We start from the raw sequence: 9,465 nt of genomic DNA, 5'->3' as shown, positions 1-9,465 counted from the left end.
TGGTATGTCTCAGGATTATTATAGTTGGTATCTCAAGATGTTTTCCTCTGTAAAAATTGCTCATTTATTTATTTTTTTAATTATTGTAAAGTATACATAATACATAATTTAACATCAATCATTTTTAAGTATACTGTTCAGTGACATTGAGTACATTCACACTGTTTTGTTACCATCACCATCATCTGTTCACAGAACACTATCTTGCAAAATGGAAACTCGTACCCATTAATTACTTCTCTCTAGCCCCTGGTAACCACCTTTGTACTTTCTGTCTCTACGCATTTCACTTATCTAAATGCACCACATAAGTGAAATCATACAACATTTGTCCTATCCTGACTGGCTTACTGCACTCGGCATAACGTCCTCAAGTTTCATCCATGTTGTAGTGTGTGTCAGAATTTCCTTCTTCTTGAAGACTAAATATTATTTGATTGTTATTTATATACCACATTTTGTTTACCATTCATTCTTTGATGAACTCTTGGTTTGCTTCTACTTCTAGGCGATTGTAAATAATGCTACTATTAACATGGATATACACACAGCTCTTTGAGTCCCTGCTTTTAGTTCTTTTTGGTGTATGTATCCAGAAGTGAAATTGCTGAAACATCTAGTAATTCTATTTTTAATTATTTGTGCAACCCCCACACTGATATCCTCAGTAGCTATATCACTTTACATTCCTGCCAACAACATACAAGGTACCTATCAACCCGTAATTTCGGTTTTAAGCCCTGCATGAATTAGGTATTTGTCCTAGTGCTCTCTCTCCTCTTGTCCCCCATCCCCTGACAGGCCCCGGTGTGTGATGTTCCCCACCCTGTGTCCATGTGTTCCCATTGTACAACTCCCAATTATGAGTGAGAACATGCAGTGTTTGGTTTTCTGTTCCTGTGTGTGTTTGCTGAGAATGATGCTTCCAGCTACATTCATGTCACTTCAAAGTACATGAACTCATTCTTTTTTGTGGCTGCATAGCATTCTATGGTGTATATGTGCCACATTTTCTTTATCCAGTCTATCATTGATGGGCATTTGGGTTGGTTCCAAGTCTTTGCTATTGTAATTAATTCTGCAATAAACATATGTGTGCATGTGTCTTTATAGTAGAATAATTAATATTCCTTCAGGAATATACTCATTAATGGGATTGCTGGATCAAATGGTATTTCTGGTTGCAGATACTTGAGGAATTGCCACACTGTCTTCCAAAATGGTTGAACTAATTTACACTCCCACCAACAGTGTCAAATCATTCCTATTTCACCACAGCATCGCCAGCATCTGTTTCCTGACTTTTTAATAATCAGCGTTCTAACTGGTATGAGATAGTATCTCATTGTGGTTTTGATTTGTATTTTTCTAATGACCAGTGATAATGAGCTTTTTTTCATATGTTTGTTGGCTACATAAACGTCTTCTTTTGAGAAGTGTCTGTTCATATCCGTTACCCACTTTTTGATGGGATTTTTTCTTGTAAATTTGTTTAAGTTGCTTGTAGATTCTGTATATTAGCCCTTTATCAGAAGGGTAGATTGCAAAAATGTTCTCCCATTCTGTAGGTTGCCTGTTCACTCTGATGATAGTTTCTTTTGCTGTGCAGAAGCTCTTTAGTTTGATTAGATCCCATTTGTCAATTTTGGCTTTTGTTGCCATTGCTTTTGATGTTTTAGTCATGAAGTCTTTGTCTATGCCTATGTCCTGAATGGTATTGCCTAGGTTTTCTTCTAGGGTTTTTATGGTTTTGGGATTCACATTTAAGTATTTAATCCACGTTGAGTTAATTTTTGTATAAGGTGTAAGGAAGGCCTCCAGTTTTTGTTATCTGCATATGGCTAGCCAGTTTTCCCAGCACCATTTATTAAATAGAGAATCGTTTCCCCATTTCTTGTTTTTGTCAGGTTTGTCAAAGATCAGACTACTGTAGATGTGTGGTGTTATTTCTGAGGCCTCTGTTCTATTCCATTGATCTAGATATCTACTTTGGTACCAGTACTATGCTGTTTTGGTTACTGTAGCCTTGTAGTATACTTTGAAGTCAGGTAGCATGATGCCTCCAGCTTTGTTCTTTTTGCTTAGGATTGTCTTGGCTATACGGGCTCTTTCTTGGTTCCATAAGAAATTTAAAGTATTTTTTTCTAATTCTGTGAAGAAAGTCAATGGTAGCTCAATGGGAATAGCACTGAATCTATAAATTACTTTCAGCAGTAAGGCCATTTTCATGATATTGATTCTTCCTATCCATGAGTATGGAGTGTTTTTCCATTTGTTTGTGTCCTCTCTTATTTCCTTGAGCAGTGGTTTGTAGTTCTCCTTGAAGAAGTCCTTCATCTCCCTTGTAAGTTGTATTTCTAGGTATTTTATTCCCTTTGAAGCAATTGTGAATGGGAGTTCACTCATGATTTGGCTCTCTGCTTGTCTATTATTGGTGTATAGGAATGCTTGTAATTTTTCCACATTGACCTTGTATCCTGAGACTTTGTTGAAGTTGCTTATCAGCTTAAGCAGTTTTTGAGCTGAGACGATGGGATTTTCTAAATATACAATCATGTCATTGGCAAACAGAGACAATTTGGCTCCCTCTCTTCCTATTTGAATATGCTTTATTGCTTTATCTTGCCTGATTGCCCTGGCCAGAACTTCCAATACTATGTTGAATAGGAGTGGTGAGAGAGGGCATCCTTGTCTTGTGCCAATTTTCAAAGGGAATGCTTCCTGCTTTTGCCCATTCAGTATGATATTGGGTATGGGTTTGTCATAAACAGCTCTTATTATTTTGAGATATGTCCCATCAATACTTAGTTTATTAAGAGGTTTTACATAAAGGAATGTTGAATTTTATTAAAGAACTTTATGCATCTATTGGGATCATCATGTGGTTTTTGTCATTGGTTCTGTTTATGTGATGGATTACGTTTATTGATTTGAATATGTTGATCCATCCTTGCATCCCACAGGTGAAGGCAAATTGATCGTGGTGGATAGGCTTTTTGATGTGTTGCTGGATTCAGTTTGCCAGTATTTTATTGAGGATTTTTGCATCGATGTTCATCAGGGATACTGGTCTAAAATTCTCTTTTTTTGTTGTGTCTCTGCCAGGCTTTGGTATCAGGATGATGCTGGACTCATAAAATGAGTTAGGGAGGAGTCCCTCTTTTCCTGTCGTTTGGAATAGTTTCAGAAGGAATGGTACCAGCTCCACTTTGTACCTCTGGTAGAATTCAGCTGTGAATCCATCTGCTCCTGGGCATTTTTTTTTTTGGTCGATAAGCTATTAATTACTGCATCAATTTCAGAACTTGTTATTGGTCTATTCAGGGATTTGACTGCTTCCTGGTTTAGTCTTGGGAGGGTGTATGTGTCCAGGAATTTACCCGTTTCTTTAGATTTTCTAGTTTATTTTCATAGAGATGTTTATAGTATTCTATTATGGTAGATTGTATTTCTGTGAGATCAGTGATGATATACCATTTATCATTTTTTATTGTGTCTATTTGATTCTTCCCTCTCTTCTTCTTTACTAGTCTGGCTAGTGGTCTATTTTGTTAACCTTTTCAAAAACCAGCTCCTGGGTTCATTGATTTTTTGAAGAGTTTTTCATGTTTCTATCTCCTTCAGTTCTGCTCTGATCTTAGTTATTTCTTGTCTTCTGCTAGCTTTTGAATTTCTTTGCTCTTGCTTCTCTCTTAATTGTGATGCTGAGGTGTCAATTTCAGATATTTCCAGCTTTCTGATGTGGGTATTTAGTGCTATAAATTTCCCTCTTACTGGTTTAGCCATGTCCGAGAGATTCTGATACGTTCTCTCTTTGTTCTCATTGGTTTCAAATAACTTCTTTATTTCTGCCCTAATTTCATTGTTTACCCAATAGTCATTCAAGAGCATGTTGGTCAATTTCCATGTAGTTGTGCGATTTTAAGTGAGTTTCTGAATCCTGAGTTCTAATTTTATTGCACTGTGGTCTGAGAGACTATTTGTAATGATTTCCATATTTTGCATTTGCTGAGAATTGTTTTACTTCCAACTGTGTGGTCAATTTTGGATTAAGTGAGATGTGGTGCTGAGAAGAATGTATATTCTGTTGATTTGGGGTGGAGAGTTCTGCAGATGTCTATTAGGTCCACTTGGTCTAGAGCTGAGTTCAAGTCCTGAATGTCCTTGTTAATTTTCTGTCTCATTGAGCTGTCTAATATTGACAGTAAGGTGTTTAAGTCTCCAACTATTATTGTGTGGCAGTCTAAGTTTCTTCATAGGTCTCTAAGACCTTGTTTTATGAATCTGGGTGCTCCTGTATTGGGTGCATATATATTTAAGATATTTAGATCTTCTTGTTGCATTGATCCCTTTACCATTATGTAATGCCCTTGTCTTTTTTGATGTTTGCTGTTGTAAAGTCTGTTTTATCAGAGACTAGGCTTGCACCCTCTGCCTTTTTTTTTTTTTTTTTTTTTTTTGCTCTCCATTTGCTTGGTAAATATTCCTCCATCTCTTTATTTTGAGGCCATGTGTGTCTTTGCATGCGAGATGGGTCTCCTGAATAAAGCACACCAGTGGGTCTTGACTGTGTATCCACCTTGCCAGTCTGGGACTTTTCAAATTGGGACATTTAGCCCATTTACATTTCAGGTTAATATTGTAATGTGTGAATTTGATCTTGTGATCATAATGCTAGCTGGTTATTTTGCACATTACTTGAAGCTTGTTCTTCATAATGTCGATGGCCTTTACAATTTGGTATGCTTTTGCAGTGGCTGGTACTGGTTTTTACTTTCCATATTTAGTGCTTCCTTCAGGAGCTCTTGTAAGGCAGGCCTGGTGGTCACAAAATCCCTCGGCACTTGCTTATCTGTAAAGGATTTTATTTCTCCTTCACTTATGAAGCTTAGTTTGGCTGGATATGTAATTCTGGGTTGAAAATTCTTTTCTTTAATAGTGTTGAATATTGGCCCCCACTCTCTTCTGGCTTGTAGGGTTTCTACACAGAGATCTGCTGTTATTCTGATAGGCTCCATTTGTAGGTAACCTGACCTTTCTCTCTTGCTGCCCTTAATATTTATTGCTTCATTTCATCCTTGGAGAATCTGATGGTTATTTGTCTTAGGGATGATCTTCTCATGGAGTATCTTAGTGGTATTTTCTGTATTTCCTGAATTTGAATGTTGGACTGTCTTGCTTGTTTGGGGAATTTTTCCTGGATAATATCCTGAAGTGTGTTTACTAACTTCGTTCCATTCTCCCTGTCATTTTGAGGTACACCAATCAATCATAGGTTTGGTCTATTCACATATTCCCATATTTCCTGGAGGCTTTGTTCATTCCTTTTCATTCTTTTTTCTCAAATCTTTTCTTCACGTCTTATTTCAGTAAGTTAATCTTTAATCACTGATATCCTTTCTTCCACTTGATCGGTTAGGCTATTGATACTTGTGTATGCTTCACGAAGTTCTTGTGCTGTGTTTTTCAGCTCCATCAGGGCATTTATGTTCCCCTCTAAACTGGTTATTCTAGTTAGCAGTTCCTGTAACTTTTTCTCAAGGTTCTTAGCTTCCTTGCATTGGATTAGAACATGCTCCTTTAGCTCAGAAGAGTTTGTTATTATCCATGTTCTGAAACCTACTCTGTCAATTCATCAAACTGATTTTCCATCCTGTTTTATGCCCTTGCTGGAGAGGAGTTGTGATCATTTGGAGGAGAAGAGGCGTTCTGGTTTTTGGAATTTTCGGGGTTTTTGTGCTGGTTTTTCCTCATTTTCTTTTTTTTTTTTTTTTTAATTTTAGAAAGCTTTATCTAGTAATGTACACTCAACATTCCACCAAGCAAGCACAGATGGAAAAGTTAACTTGACCACCAATTCTTCAACTAGAGCAAGCCTCAACTAATTTCAACGTACACTTCAACATAATATAAATCACATTTTCTGAGCACAAGGCAACAAAATAGAAACAAATAACAAAAAATATTAACATATACATATTTAGAAACAAAAAAGCACACATCAAAATAATCCACAGGTTACAAACAAAATTGTGAGAGAAATTACAGAATATATAGAAAAAAGTGAGTATAAAATCATTACTTATCAAAACACTTAAGATACAGCCAAAATATCGTTTAGAGAGAAATTATTATGGTAAATGGTTTTAATAGAAAGTATTCATTAATAAAAATAGATGAACTAAACATGAGCTCAAGATGATTAAAAAAAGGAAAAATCTCAAAAGTAGGACACAATAATAAAAATGTCCTACTTTTATAAGGCGAAAATTAATGAAATTAAAAGTATTTAAAAATAATCAACAAAATAATTTTGATTTTTTTGAAAGAAAATTAAAGAAAAGGAAAAGCACTAACAATACAAGGAACAAAATAGAAATGTAGAGAGACAGCAAAATTTCCTCAAAATCATAAGAAAATGGACTAAAAAAAGGAAATATTGCAAAATGAACATGTTGTTAGCCTAGCCAAATCATCCATTTTGCCTGAGCATTTGACATTACACATGACAGTCAGAAAAACCTTGTATCATGAGATAAACTGAGGATGGCAGCAGGTGAAAAAAGAAGGACATAAAACCAGAAGGAAGGGAGGCAGAGAAGGAGGGAGGGAAGGAGGGAGGGAAAGAGGGAGGGAGGGAGTGAAGGAGGGAGGGAGGGAGGGAGGGACCGACAACTAGCCTTATATGTTCTTTTTTATTTTTTTTATTATACTTTAAGTTTTAGGGTACATGTGCACAATGTGCAGGTTAGTTATATATGTATACATGTGCTAAGTTGGTGCGCTGCACCCACTAACTCGTCATCTAGCATTAGATATACCTCCCAATGCTATCCCTCCCCCCTCCCCCTACCCCACAACAGTCCCCAGAGTGTGATACTCCCCTTCCTGTGTCCATGTGTTCTCATTGTTCAATTCCCACCTATGAGTGAGAATATGCAGTGTTTGGTTTTTTGTTCTTGCGATAGTTTACTGAGAATGATGATTTCCAATTTCATCCATGTCCCTACAAAGGACATGAACTCATCATTTTTTATGGCTACATACTATTCCATGGAGTATATGTGCCGTATTTTCTTAATTCAGTCTATCATTGTTGGACATTTGGGTTGGTTCCAAGTCTTTGCTATTGTGAATAGTGCTGCAATAAACAGACGTGTGCATGTGTCTTTACAGCAGCATGATTTATAGTCCTTTGGGTATATACCCAGTAATTGGATGGCTGGGTCAAATGGTATTTCTAGTTCTAGATCCCTGAGGAATTGCCACACTGACTTCCAAAAAGGTTGAACTACTTCACAGTCCCACCAACAGCGTAAAAGTGTTCCTATTTCTCCACATCCTCTCCAGCATCTGTTGTTTCCTGACTTTTACTGATCGCCATTCTAACTGGTGTGAGATGGTATCTCATTGTGGTTTTGATTTGCATTTCTCTGATGGCCAGTGATGGTCAGCATTTTTTCATGTGTTTTTTGGCTGCATAAATGTCTTCTTTTGAGAAGTGTCTGTTCATATGCTTTGCCCACATTTTGATGGGGTTGATTGTTTTTTTCTTGTAAATTTGTTGGAGTTCATTGTAGATTCTGGATAATAGCCCTTTGTCAGATGAGTAGGTTGTGAAAATTTTCTCCCATTTTGTAGGTTGCCTGTTCACTCTGATGTTAGTTTCTTTTGCTGTGCAGAAGATCTTTAGTTTAATTAGATCCCATTTGTCAATTTTGGCTTTTGTTGCCATTGCTTTTGGTGTTTTAGACATGAAGTCCTTGCCCATGCCTATGTCCTGAATGGTAATGCCTAGGTTTTCTTCTAGGGTTTTTATAGTTTTAGGTGTAACGTTAAAGTCTTTAATCCATCTTGAATTGATTTTTGTATAAGGTGTAAGGAAGGGATCGAGTTTCTGCTTTCTACATATTGCTAGCCAGTTTTCCCAGCACCATTTATTAAATGGGGAATCTTTTCCCCATTGCTTGCTTTTCTCAGGTTTGTCAAAGATCAGATAGTTGTAGATATGTGGCATTATTTCTGAGGGCTCTGTTCTGTTGCATTGATCTATATCTCTGTTTTGGTAACAGTACCATGTTGTTTTGGTTACTGTAGCCTTGTAGTATAGTTTGAAGTCAGGTAGTGTGATGCCTCCAGCTTTGTTCTTTTGGCTTAGGATTGGCTTGGCGATGTGGGCTCTTTTTTCGTTCCATATGAACTTTAAAATAGTTTTTTCCAATTCTGTGAAGAAAGTCGTTGGTAGCTTGATGGGGATGGCATTGAATCTATAAATTACCTTGGGCAGTATGGCCATTTTCACGATATTGATTCTTCCTACCCATGAGCATGGAATGTTCTTCCATTTGTTTGTATCCTCTTTTATTTCCTTGAGCAGTGGTTTGTAGTTCTCCTTGAAGAGGTCCTTCACATCCCTTGTAAGTTGGATTCCTAGGTATTTTATTCTCTTTGAAGCAATTGTGAATGGGAGTTCACTCATGATTTGGCTGTCTATTTGTCTGTTATTGGTGTATAGGATTGCTTGTGATTTTTGTACATTGATTTTGTATCCTGAGACTTTGCTGAAGTTGCTTATCAGCTTAAGGAGATTTTGGGCTGAGACAATGGGGTTTTCTAGATATACAATCATGTCATCTGCAAACAGGGACAATTTGACTTCCTCTTTTCCCAACTGAATGCCCTTTATTTCCTTCTCCTGCCTGATTGCCCTGGCCAGAACTTCCAACACTATGTTGAATAGGAGTGGTGAGAGAGGGCATCCCTGTCTTCTGCCAGTTTTCAAAGGGAATGCTTCCAGTTTTTGCCCATTCAGTATGATATTGGCTGTGGGTTTCTCACAGATAGCTCTTATTATTTTGAGATACGTCCCATCAATACCTAGTTTATTAAGAGTTTTTAGCATGAAGGGTTGTTGAATTTTGTGGAAGGCCTTTTCTGCACCTATTGAGATAATCATGTGGTTTCTGTCTTTGGTTCTGTTTATATGCTGGATTACATTTATTGATTTGAGTATATTGAACCAGCCTTGCATCCCAGGGATGAAGCCCACTTGATCATGGTGGATAAGCTTTTTGATGTGCTGCTGGATTAAGTTTGCCAGTATTTTATTGAGGATTTTTGCATCAATGTTCATCAAGGATATTGGTCTAAAATTCTCTTTGTTGGTTGTGTCTCTGCCCGGCTTTGGTATCAGGATGATGCTGGCCTCATAAAATGAGTTAGGGAGGATTCCCTCTTTTTCTATTGATTGGAATAGTTTCAGAAGGAATGGTACCAGTTCCTCCTTGTACCTCTGGTAGAATTGGGATGTGAATCCATCTGGTCCTGGACTCTTTTTGGTTGGTAAGCTATTAATTTTACCTCAATTTCAGACCCTGTTATTGGTCTATTCAGAGATTCAACTTCTTCCTGGTTTAGTCTTGGGAGAGTGTATGTGTCTGGGAATTTATCCATTTCTTCTAGATT

The sequence above is a fragment of the Pongo abelii genome, chromosome X, assembly GCF_028885655.2.
Source record: "Pongo abelii isolate AG06213 chromosome X, NHGRI_mPonAbe1-v2.0_pri, whole genome shotgun sequence".
NCBI classification, from domain to species: Eukaryota; Metazoa; Chordata; class Mammalia; order Primates; family Hominidae; genus Pongo; species Pongo abelii.
This window is presented reverse-complemented; position numbering follows the sequence as displayed.